Source organism: Trichomycterus rosablanca, chromosome 4, assembly GCF_030014385.1.
Source record: "Trichomycterus rosablanca isolate fTriRos1 chromosome 4, fTriRos1.hap1, whole genome shotgun sequence".
In the NCBI taxonomy this organism is placed as follows: Eukaryota; Metazoa; Chordata; class Actinopteri; order Siluriformes; family Trichomycteridae; genus Trichomycterus; species Trichomycterus rosablanca.
The window spans coordinates 31009723-31022468 of record NC_085991.1 but is presented as its reverse complement, the minus strand read 5'-3'; positions in this window follow the sequence as shown (position 1 = coordinate 31022468).

Genomic DNA, 12746 nt, shown 5'->3' with positions numbered 1-12746 from the left:
TTTGCCACCACACCATATGTTAATTTCTTTAAAAAAAAGTTATTTTAGCCTGATCTGTCCTGAACATTTCTGTTTTGCCTAAAGACTGTTAATGATGCCTTTTTTGTTTTACAAGACATAACAAAATGATGTCAGGATGATGATTCATATTAATTTCACCTCATCTGTTTACCCTCCTCCCCTACAAATACCGACAGAGCACTGAAATGATGTAGGGTTCAACCAGGGCTCAAATACTCAACTACAAACCTAAAACTGCTTCACACTCCAAGAAGGCCTTTTAAAAACACAGAGAAAGAAATACAATGTGGCATCTTTTATAAGCCTTACTTCTATTTTTTGATCATTTTTATTATTTTAAAACATTTTAAGATCATGTTGTTTTTATTCATTATAAAATAGAGAAGCAAAAATATTTAAAGGACACCTTTAAAGAATGCATGCACAAAAGGCATGTTTATTCTACTTCATAAAATTCAGCCAGACTAAAAAATTATCTGAAATCAGTGCCATATTGTTTTCAAATATTCATGTTTGGTTCATTCAACCTGAAAAATTATACTGTCTCAGCTGTACCTAGCAGTATTCCACTAAAGCGTGTGTGTGCTTATTTTAGGAACAAACTCAGACCTGTATATAGAAATGTTATCTATATACTGATAGTGTTTCCTTTTCTGATGTTTTTACCATCGTTTTCTACACAAAACATGTTGATGGTGCAAAGAATGCTCATACATTCCAAGTATTTTTAAGAAAAAGTTATTTCATAAACTGTTTTAAATACAGTAATTAATTGCCTTACTAAAACATGTTCTTTGCTTTTTAAGACTGGCAACATTTTTCATTGGCTGGTTTGATCATAAGCTGGGTGTTTCGGAAAAAAAACATTTTTAGATAATAAATGGGGGTTGGGGGTTATAAATGTATTAAAAATGTATTAAGAAAATACATTTATAAGTTGCATGAGGTATGAAGGCAAAATGACATTCATGTGCACCTTTACCATACAATGAAACTTTAAGTTTTATTGTGGTATTTGACCAAATCTTGATGAGCTATATGTTCTCAGACACCTCTGTGTGGAGAAATTGAACAGCTCCAGCAACAAGAGACTTTCAAGTCAACAGAAGTTAAAAATAGCATCGACAATCTTCTAATTGAAGTCAATCTCACATATAGCTTAAAGCTTTTAATCAATATCTACCCACCAGCTGCAACCAAGATCACATCTAGCTGAAGTCAGATTTAATGGTACAGGATAATTTCCTAATGCATTAGCAGAGCATAAAAGATTAATAAAAAGTAAATGATTTCCGAACATTTTAACCAACAATGGTTTGGAATAAGAGGCATTATTATCAACAGTCCATTCAACATATTTATTTTAAAAAGTCCCAGTCAAGTAATGGTGGACAGATTTCGCCCTCAGTTCACTCCTTGAGTACCAAAATATGATTATTTTTCTGCAGGACAGTACCAGAAATAAAATAAAAAAGATAGAATAGGGGAGGTACCCAACATCGTAATTCATTCAAGCAGCTTTTAAATCTAAATAAGGGAGATAAGATAAAGATAAAGAATAAAAAATGGACAATAAGGTGACAAGTATGTGCACGTTTATGTGAACTTGCATCTAAAATGTATTTCTTTGAAGACATTATGAGCATTTTAAAAAAGTATAAAAAATGATAAATGTCTAGCTTACAAGAGTTTTAAAAACTGTCTTGTATAAGGAAAATCAGCTGTCTGTCAGTTTTAGATGTATCTTGTATGTATCGTAATAAACATGCGTTTGCTGGATGTAAATAATCGCATGTTAATGACTAGTTTTGCTACACGGAGAATTAAATAAAATTGACTATTTTTATTATGATTTTGTGTTGTGTCTACATTGTTCTTTACCATCACTGTTTATAATAGGTTTGGCATATTCTCCATGCCTGCATAGGTTTTCTCCAGGAATACTGCTGTCCTCTGATCTCCCTATAACACCTTTTCTAAACATCACCTTGGGTGTGAGTATTATTTATATAAATTTCTTTTAACATGTTTAGATTATTTAAAAGATATCTTAAATGAGCCCTCACTCGTGCTGACAGGCAGAAATTTAGCTTGAGGTGGATGGTCAGATCTCCACAGACCCTTTGCAAGTAGCCTAAAAGAGATCCTGCTAATAGGTTCTGCTATGATTGTGCTACCATGCTGCAGGTATATTCATATAATACAGCAATTATCCTTGTAAACTGTCTGACTTAATGATTACACAAAGACTCTTAGCATGGGTAAATGCACTAGGTAGATGTTACAGACTTCCTACCAGGCAGTAAATAAATATGGCCTCAGTAAGGGTGCCTGCTTTATAAAAAAAAAACACCTCATCACACATAACCAGTGCTGTAGTAAATACACATGCGCAATCACATCAAAATGTCAGCATAATCATGTACTATGCAGTTGTGAATTGGAATGACCTTTTCTTTCATAAATTACTCATAAAATGTGTGATTATGTCATAAGTAGGGCCCTACTAAATTCACATGCTTAATGTGCTTAATTTCACGGACCTTGTTTTTCAAAAATCACAGATTTTACGAATTTTTAAAGAAAAGTGCCACATTTCACGGCACTTTGTCATTAAACAACACTCATGATCGTCTGTTTTGATGTGCCCCCCCCTCTGCATCCACAGAATTGGTTGGGAGTTTTCCAAACTCAGTTACATAGTGTTATTAGCTGCCTTAAACTTTGACATTTTGATTAACCGATTTCACAGAGTTTACAGCAAATTGCATATTACACAGGAAACAGCTCATTTCATGGTTCGTGACATGATTTTCATGGTCGCAAATTAGGTAGCTTTAGTCATAAGAATAAACAAAAACATTCAGTCCAAGCTACCAATAAACAAACTATTGTTCATTCTATGCTTTGACTAAACAGTTAGATAAACCATTCTTCTGATGCTCTCCTGTACAGTTCATGGTAGAAAGGGCTGGCAACAGATAATTTTGGTGCTACTCAGCTTTAATGTTCCTAATGACCTAGGTTTCATACTTGTTGTATGTAAGGAGCTGGATCTGTTTTACTAATGTCCAAATGGGTTTACATCGACCTCTAAAAATTTGCCAGTAGGTGGACTGGCTATACTAAAGTGTCACTAGTTGCAAGGTGGGTGAATGGCTGTGTGTTGCACATCTCAGCTCATCATTTGAAAGAAAAATCATAAGCCCAAATTTAATTATTATTAGCGCTTGAATAAGGATCATGGGGATGGTTTGGTTACAGAATCATGTCCTTCTGCCTTGCGAAATATGGCCGGCTGAGGGAGCATGGAGGCACACATGTTTGATGTGTTAGTTAGACATTCACTAGCAACTTGATGACCGTTAATTTGCTCCATAGTTTTTTCATGACAGATGTGCCAGCTCCTCTGTTGGCAATCTGCCTTTTCTTGAAACCATGATGCTGGGCTCGGCCCAGTGTGATTTTCTGCTAATGTAGGAGGACACTTTGCATCTTTCTGGAAACTCATCCAGTGTTGAGGCCCTTTTCAGGTGTCATGAGGGACCCAGTTTGAATGAGCGTGCAGCACTACCTGCTGCACCACCCTAGCAACCTGCTACTTTTACTACTACTAATAATAAGTATAACAATGTTTAAAAATAATCATTTAAACCTCTACACTGTTGGAGTAAATTATGTGACACCCATAAGCACTAGATGTCATCACACATGACACATGGTACATTTTTAAAGCAGGTATTATGAAAACCATAATGCTGGGCTTGGCCCAATATCATTTTCTGCTAACGTATGAAGACACTTTGTGTCTTTATGGGAACTTCAGTGTCGAGGCCCTTTTTGGGTGTCATGAGGGACCTAGCCTGTGCTGCACCACCCTAGCAACCTACTACTACTACTACTAATAATAATAATGTATACATTTAAACTTTACTCATCATTTTATTCTCTACGCTGTTGGAGTGAATCCTGTGGCACCCATAATCACTAGATATCCTCACACATGACACATGACATAAATATTTAGAGCATGTATTGTGAGAACCTTGATGCTGGGCTCGACCCGATCTGATTTTCTGCTAATGTATGAGCACACTTTGTGTCATTCTGGGAACTTCAGTGTCAAGGCCCTTTTCGGGTGTCATGAGAGACCCAGCCTGGACAAGCATGCAGCACTACCTGCTGCACCACCCTAGCAACCTACTACCACCACCACAAATACAAATAATATTAATAAAATAATAATAAAATAATACATTGTTGGAGTGAATCCTGTCTCACCAATAAACACTAGAAATCATCACACATGACACTCATTTATTCAATTCAGCAGGAAACATATGCCCTGCTGTTTGGAGAACATACAAAACCTCTCAAAGGCAATGACTGGAGGTGATGATCAAACCCACTCTTTATATTTTCGATCTATCTATCGATTAATCAAACAAAAGACAGACAGATAGACAGATAGATAGATGAAACAGAAGAAATAAAGCTAATAAAACACTGTAAGATAGAAGCAAAGATGGAGGGATGGAGAGTGTGGGGGTGGAGAGGTTGATGAGAAGAGCACAGCCCACGGAGGTGCAGTGATTCATGAGTCACGTGGTAAAGGTGTGAGTCATACTCCCTTTACTGCAGAACTCCCTTCCACCAACACACAAAGCAAGCAGTTTAATCATATTCACTAACTGAGTCCACCAGCAGCCAATGCTTATTTTAGTACAATAACATTACATCCCCTGTTTCATGGTCGTTCCATCCATGTGCATTACTATATGGACTGATATCCATCATGACCACAATGCATCATGCCCATCAATACAGTAACACAAAGTGGATAATTGGTATTAACAATGTACAGAAGCTATAGCTTTTTTCTTCAGCTTCTCTAATCACCAATGTCTGGTTCTCCTCTTCATGAAACACCTTAGTAGAGGACAGATTTGGACTGCAGGCGGACTTGTCACGCACCACACTTTAAATTACTTGCAATCTTGTGTTGAGAAATGTTCTTTTTGAACTGGTTTACATCTAGCAGAGACCTTCATCTAAGCAACTTACAACAACTTATGACAGAAACAATGCAAGCAACTGAGAATTAAAGGCCTTGTACAAGGGCCCAACAGTGACAACCTGGCAGTGGTGAGGCTTGAACCCACAACCTTCTGATTACTGGACCAGTACCTTAACCACAGTGCTACCACTGCCCTACAAAGAACTGACTGAAAATTGTAAGTGCAGTTGCTAACCGCTTCTTTTCACCTGCAAGAGGAAGGTTCACGTAGGGATCAGTATCGCATATGGAGAGTCATACCCTGCTCTCCATTATCCCCTTTCTATCCAGGCACCATCGATTAGCCAGCAGAGGCCTTCATTGCAGCAGTAATGAGGAACATCTCACACCTTTCTATCCAACAAACATTAGCCAATCATATCTGTGGTAGGTGTGCAGTAGCCAACTGCATCTTTTCACCTGCACAAGGCAAGTTCATATGCCGATCAGCTTTGTGTACAGAGAGCCACACCCTGATCAACACATTATCCCTCAACTCAGACGTGTGCAGACACCATCAACCAGCCAGTAGAGGTCATAATTGGCTCAGTTATGAAGAGTCCCTATCCGGCTTTATCCTATCCTATAAACAACAGCCAATCGTTTTTCATGCAGCCGCCCAGCCCAACCGGATGGCAGAGCTGAGATTCGTAATAATTTTTAACATGTAAATTGGTTATTGCACTTGTAGACGTTAACAAAAACCTAATAAATTGTATATTAAGTGTTTTCTGTACCTGGAACTCTGCAAGTCCAACACTACATGCGGTGTCATCGTGCTGCCCAGAATGAAAACTTATTAAACTAAATTTAAAAGAATCATAAAACAATCAGCACTTTGTTGTGTTCAAATATTGATCTTTTTTCACATTCGGCGTGACTTTAAACCTTCTGCTTTCGGGCACAGCATGAAAAACAGCATAATAGAAAAAGCCACAGAAAACCAATGTGCTCAGTCTGCAATAAACCACCCAGTTCATCAGCATCTGCCCTGTGGTGGATTCTTCACTCCTTAATAATGGCTATAAGCAGCTTCAGCTTCGCAATGTGAGATCTAAAATACAAACAATAAAAACCCATTTTTGGTCATTTTGTTTATGGCAAATAAAGATTGTCATCAATGTGTGTGTATGTGCAATGTTATACTGTTGTTTATCAGTACATACTGTAGCTAGTTACAGTTTATAACCATAATACGGAGTGGCTGTAAAAACTTGGCATTAAAAATTCATGCTGATGAGTATGGAGGAGCCAGTCCATGTGATGTAGAAAAGCAGCAGAGGTCAAAGACATTTGGCAGAGTTTCAGTCACCGCTGGAGCCAAGCTCATGCCAGATCAGTCCAAATATTCATCTTGTGGTGGAGTATTAAAGGCATATTGGTATAGAACGCCATTTCATGAATCCTCCAGCAATCTGCTTTAATTTCTCACTTCTAAATAAATAAACACCGCAGGCTGCTTTGAGGAAAACATTCTTATAATTTGTGGTGTATGTATGTGTGTGTACCAGTGGTGTGATGTAACAGAGTAGTAATACTTTATTACAGTACTTAAGTATTTTTTGTATCTGTACTTTACTTGAGTTTCTAAATTTCCGTCAACTTTCACTTTTACTTTCCTAAATGAAATGTATACTTTTGCTCCGATATATTTGCCCTATACAAATGGTACTGAGGACAATGCACATTTTTAAAAGCGCCATATGTTTTGTTAAACTCTCTTTAGGTTATTGGGATATACTGTATATATATACAGTGTATCACAAAAGTGAGTACACCCCTCACATTTCTGCAAATATTTCATTATATCTTTTCATGGGACAACACTATAGACATGAAACTTGGATATAACTTAGAGTAGTCAGTGTACAGCTTGTATAGCAGTGTAGATTTACTGTCTTCTGAAAATAACTCAACACACAGCCATTAATGTCTAAATAGCTGGCAACATAAGTGAGTACACCCCACAGTGAACATGTCCAAATTGTGCCCAAATGTGTCGTTGTCCCTCCCTGGTGTCATGTGTCAAGGTCCCAGGTGTAAATGGGGAGCAGGGCTGTTAAATTTGGTGTTTTGGGTACAATTCTCTCATACTGGCCACTGGATATTCAACATGGCACCTCATGGCAAAGAACTCTCTGAGGATGTGAGAAATAGAATTGTTACTCTCCACAAAGATGGCCTAGGCTATAAGAAGATTGCTAACATCCTGAAACTGAGATACAGCATGGTGGCCAAGGTCATACAGCGGTTTTCCAGGACAGGTTCCACTCGGAACAGGCTTCGCCAGGGTCGACCAAAGAAGTTGAGTCCACGTGTTCGGCATCATATCCAGAGGTTGGCTTTAAAAAATAGACACATGAGTGCTGCCAGCATTGCTGCAGAGGTTGAAGACGTGGGAGGTCAGCCTGTCAGTGCTCAGACCATACGCCGCTCACTGCATCAACTCGGTCTGCATGGTCATCATCCCAGAAGGAAGCTGACGCACAAGAAAGCCCGCAAACAGTTTGCTGAAGACAAGCAGTCCAAGAACATGGATTACTGGAATGCCCTGTGGTCTGACGAGACCAAGATAAACTTGTTTGGCTCAGATGGTGTCCAGCATGTGTGGCGGCGCCCTGGTGAGAAGTACCAAGACAACTGTATCTTGCCTACAGTCAAGCATGGTGGTGGTAGCATCATGGTCTTGGGCTGCATGAGTGTTGCTGGCACTGGGGAGCTGCGGTTCATTGAGAGAAACATGAATTCCAACATGTACTGTGACATTCTGAAACAGAGCATTATCCCCTCCCTTCGAAAACTGGGCCTCATGGCAGTTTTCCAACAGGATAACGACCCCAAACACAACCTCCAAGATGACAACTGCCTTGCTGAGGAAGCTGAAGGTAAAGGTGATGGACTAAACCCAATTGAGCACCTGTGGCGCATCCTCAAGTGGAAGGTGGAGAAGTTCAAGGTGTCTAACATCCACCAGCTCCGTGATGTCATCATGGAGGAGTGGAAGAGGATTCCAGTAGCAACCTGTGCAGCTCTGGTGAACTCCATGCCCAGGAGGGTTAAGGCAGTGCTGGATAATAATGGTGGTCACACAAAATATTGACACTTTGGGCACAATTTGGACATGTTCACTGTGGGGTGTACTCACTTATGTTGCCAGCTATTTAGACATTAATGGCTGTGTGTTGAGTTATTTTCAGAAGACAGTAAATCTACACTGCTATACAAGTTGTACACTGACTACTCTAAGTTATATCCAAGTTTTATTTCTATAGTGTTGTCCCATAAAAAGATATAATAAAATATTTGCAGAAATGTGAGGGGTGTACTCACTTTTGTGATACACTGTATATATATATATATATGACTTGAATGTACAACCCAGATCAAAAACAAGGTGGGACAATATAGAAATTGCAAATAAAAAAATGCAGCATTTCTTACATTTACATTGGCTTTTTTTTCCAGATATTGCAGATACGAACCCAAGATATTTCATCTGTTAATATACCTACACCTGCATTTCAGGCCTACAACACATTTCAAAAAAGTTTGGACATGGCAATTTAGGGCAAATAATGAGGTAAAAAACTGACAAGATTTCAAACAGGTGATGTCAACAGGTGATTGTAATGATGGTTTGGCACAAATCATGTTCAGAAGAAAGAAAGAAACTGTATTTTGTTCTATAAATTATTATGCTGTAAAGACCTTGTTTTTCTGTAGGTGTAAACTAGGCTTGTTAAGGTGAACAGCTTCAGTGTCTAGCCATACAAATGTTTTAACTCAATGGGCACAAATGCCAACAGACATACTAGAAAGTCTTGCGAGAAGCCTTTTCTGAGTAGCTGTTGTTATTGTTGTATGCTGTATGATTGCAAGGACATCACGTTATTTACCATTTGCTTTTGAAATGGGACGTCCAACAAGCTCGTGGTCAGGTGTAAAAAAAACTTTTGACCATATAGTGTCACACATATACCATAAATGTGAACAATTTGGTAGAAGACTTATCGCATATTAATTTTGCCAAGGGTGAAACCAGTTATCAGGTGTGGGGGCAATTACTTTTTTCTACATAGGTGATCTAGGTTTTAAAATAATCTTTATCTTTAATAAATAGAATAATGATTTAAATGTTAAAAGATCTGAAACATTTAAATTTGACAAATTAGATAGAAGCTTATTTGAGAAGCAAATACTTTTTAACAGCACTGTATGTCCAAAAAGCTCATGGTCACCCATACTTATAGTCATATAGCATAAGTTGTTTCAGGTGGTTGTTAGGATGTTGCAAAGTTGTTGATATGGTATCTCATTTGATTAAATAATCAGCTAAGATAAAACATCACTGTATTGTGTACTGTATTGAATTGTTTCCAGGACGGCTCTTATGATTTATTCATGCTGCTGTATAAATGGTAGAGCAAAGTTTTTACCGCTAGGTATTCTTCTATCGTAGGTATATATGTTGAATTGCTTGGCCCTCTCTCTCTCAGTCTACATTTCTCTTAAGTGTATGAAGTAAATCCACAGTGACCAAACTCTATCATCAATTTTTTTTTTGTTAAACGATGCAATTTTTTAAATGGACGTGGCTCTATTTGATGTCCATGGTAGATAGAACTGCTAAAAAAGTGAGTGACTCAGCAGTGCCAAATAAAATGGAATCCACGAGGACGCCCACAGATTTTTAATGAGAAGTCGCTGCGAGTGCATTATCACCAAGGTAATACATTTAATACACTTAGTAAAGCAGTGACAGCATTTACAGTAGCACTCTGATCATGCTATGAGTAACTGTTTGTTTGTCTTGGTAAAAATACACATCCTAACCTGTTCAATAAGCAAAAAATCATCTACCGAAGTGTCCAAAAAGCTTTTGTGTGTTGAAATCACCAACTGCAGCACCAACCATTAAAAGCAACATCCCACACATAAATAGCAAATGGAAAATGTACATTCATCAATTATTCATTTTTCTTCAGTAATTACTTCAAACTGATAATGGTCATAGGAGTGACTGGAGCCACACAAAAACACTGGATGCACACAGGGGCAAATCAGAGAATACAATCCCCCTCATGGTATGTTTTAGGGAGAAGGAAATTCACAGACAGTTGCAGAACATGCCAAACTTCTCACAGTGACCAGAGGTAATATTCAAACTGAGTTACCCATGGCCCTGGAATCATGCAATACAGAATGTACCTGCTGCATCACTGTGCACATATATTTTAATGTATCTTTAATAGATGCAATTCTGACAGAACAACAAACCAACCTATTCACTATATAGACAAAAGTATTGGGACACCTTTTCTAATTTTAACTAACCAATGAATGTGTTTCAGCCACAACAATTGCTAATGTGTAATAAATCAATTATATGAAGGAAATTATATTCTCTTTGCAGAAACAGTTTATGGAAGGTTCTTTCCTGTTCCACCATGACTGTGCCCCTGTGCACAAAGCAATATCCATAATAACATGAAGAAAAGCTTGGTTTAAATAAACTCCAGTGGCCTGCACAGAGCCCTGACCTTAGCCCCACTGAACAGCTTTGGAACATCAATTGAGGCTATCTTGAACAACATCAGTATCTAGCCATACAAATGCTTTTTGTGAATGGGCACAAATTCCAAGAGACATACTACAAAATCTTGTGAGAAGTCCTTGTTGTTATTGCTCAATAGATCGCAAAGACATCACTTTATTTTAATACCATTTGTTTTTTAAATGGGATGTCCAACAAGCTCATGGCCAGGTGTCCAAAAAACTTCTGACCATATTTATTTATTAGGATTTTAACATCATGTTAGGGCAGTTGTAGCCTAGTGGTTAAGGTACTGGACTAGTAATCAAAAGGTCGCTGGTTCAAGCCCCACCACTGCCAGGCTGCCACTGTTGGGACCTTGAGCAAGGCCCTTAACCCTCATTTGCTTAGACAATATACTGTCACAGTACTGTAAGTCGCATTGGATAAAAATGTCTGCTAAATGCCGAAAATGTAAATGTTTTACACACTGTTACATTCATGACAGGACAGGTAGTTATTCGTTACACGAGATTCATCTGTTCACAAGTTTTAATCAAACACAGTCATGGACAATTTTGTATCTTCAGTTCACCTCACTTGCATGTCTTTGGACTGTGGGAGGAAACCAACACAGACACGGGGAGAACATGCAAACTCCACACAGAAAGGACCCGGATCGCTCTACCTGGGAATCGAACCATTGTGGTTAGCACACAGAAATATGGATTGTTGGACTTGGGTTTAAATTTCAACTTCAATTACTGTATAAGAAGAAATTTAGAATGTCATATGGTCAAAAGTATGTGGACACCTGGCCATTAGCTGGTTGGACATCCCATTACAGAACTATTGATATTAATATGGAATTGGCCTACTCAGACAGTGTGTTTGTCAAAAAGGGCACTAATGTTGGACAAGCAGGTCTGACCCACAGTCATTGTTCCAGTTCATCCCAAAGGTGTTTAATAGGGTTAAGATCAGGGCTCTGTGCAGGCCACTGGAGTTCCTGTACACCAAACTCTCAGTTTACTCAAAACTTAAATATTAAAAACAAACATACTTTTATGTAGCCTATTTGCATGATGAAATTGATCAAAAGAACAGCAGCGACCAGCAGAAATTAATTGTGGTATATTTTTGTATTTCTTATAAAGATAGTTTGAATAATTTTATTCTAAGTGTGATCACAAAGTCACAAAACAATGCCACATATCTATGCTTGAAAGCTATGGATTAAAAGCAAGAATGCAATATTATAAACGTTAAATAACTATTTGGAGTGAGCAACAGAAAAAATTATTGATGGAAACATACAGAACATTAGCGACACACTGACACAACAGTAAACAGAAATTTTATGAATTGCATTTTTCTGAGCATGTCTGCGTTTAACGTGTTTAGGTTCATCTGCGACCCCAGTTTTTTCAGTCTTGCTTGTTTCAGTGGTGCAGTCAGTTTCACTGCACCACTGTGACAAAAGACCAGTGACTCATCCACTTACATGCTCCATCTCTCCATCCCATTTTCTCAGTCAGTAACTCTAACACTGTGTTACATCTCCGCTGTGCAAGCACACACACAATCCTTTAAAGAATCTGTCATCATTCTTTTTACTTATTAGACAAGAAATATCAGTCAACATAATAAAATTATTTAACAGGGAGTCCTAATGCTCAACTACCTTAACAAGTACTTTATCAAAACACTGTAGTGGAACTCTTTGGTCAGGTAGCAAACTCAGACATCTTCTCAGCTGGATTAAAGTTTAGTGACAAAAAGTTCCACTACAACATCTTTGCATAAGATCATTAGAAAGATATTATATTACTATTTAATAAATGCAAACGTGTTTTAAAAATCACTCGTGACAGACACATCAGCTATCATTTTGCAACAACCATATTCTTAAAAGCATGAAATTTAAATTATAGGATATAACTTCACATTTAGGCCACATACACAGTCGAGTCAAATTATTATGCAAGGCAGCTGACTAGGAGTGACTCAATAAGGTCCTGGTAGGTTGTCACAGGTATCTGGAGCCATGCTGACTGCAGTGCATCCCACAGCTGCTGTAGGGTGCATGGAGGGGGGGGGGATTTCCATAGAGTGAACATGACGATCGAGGTGGTC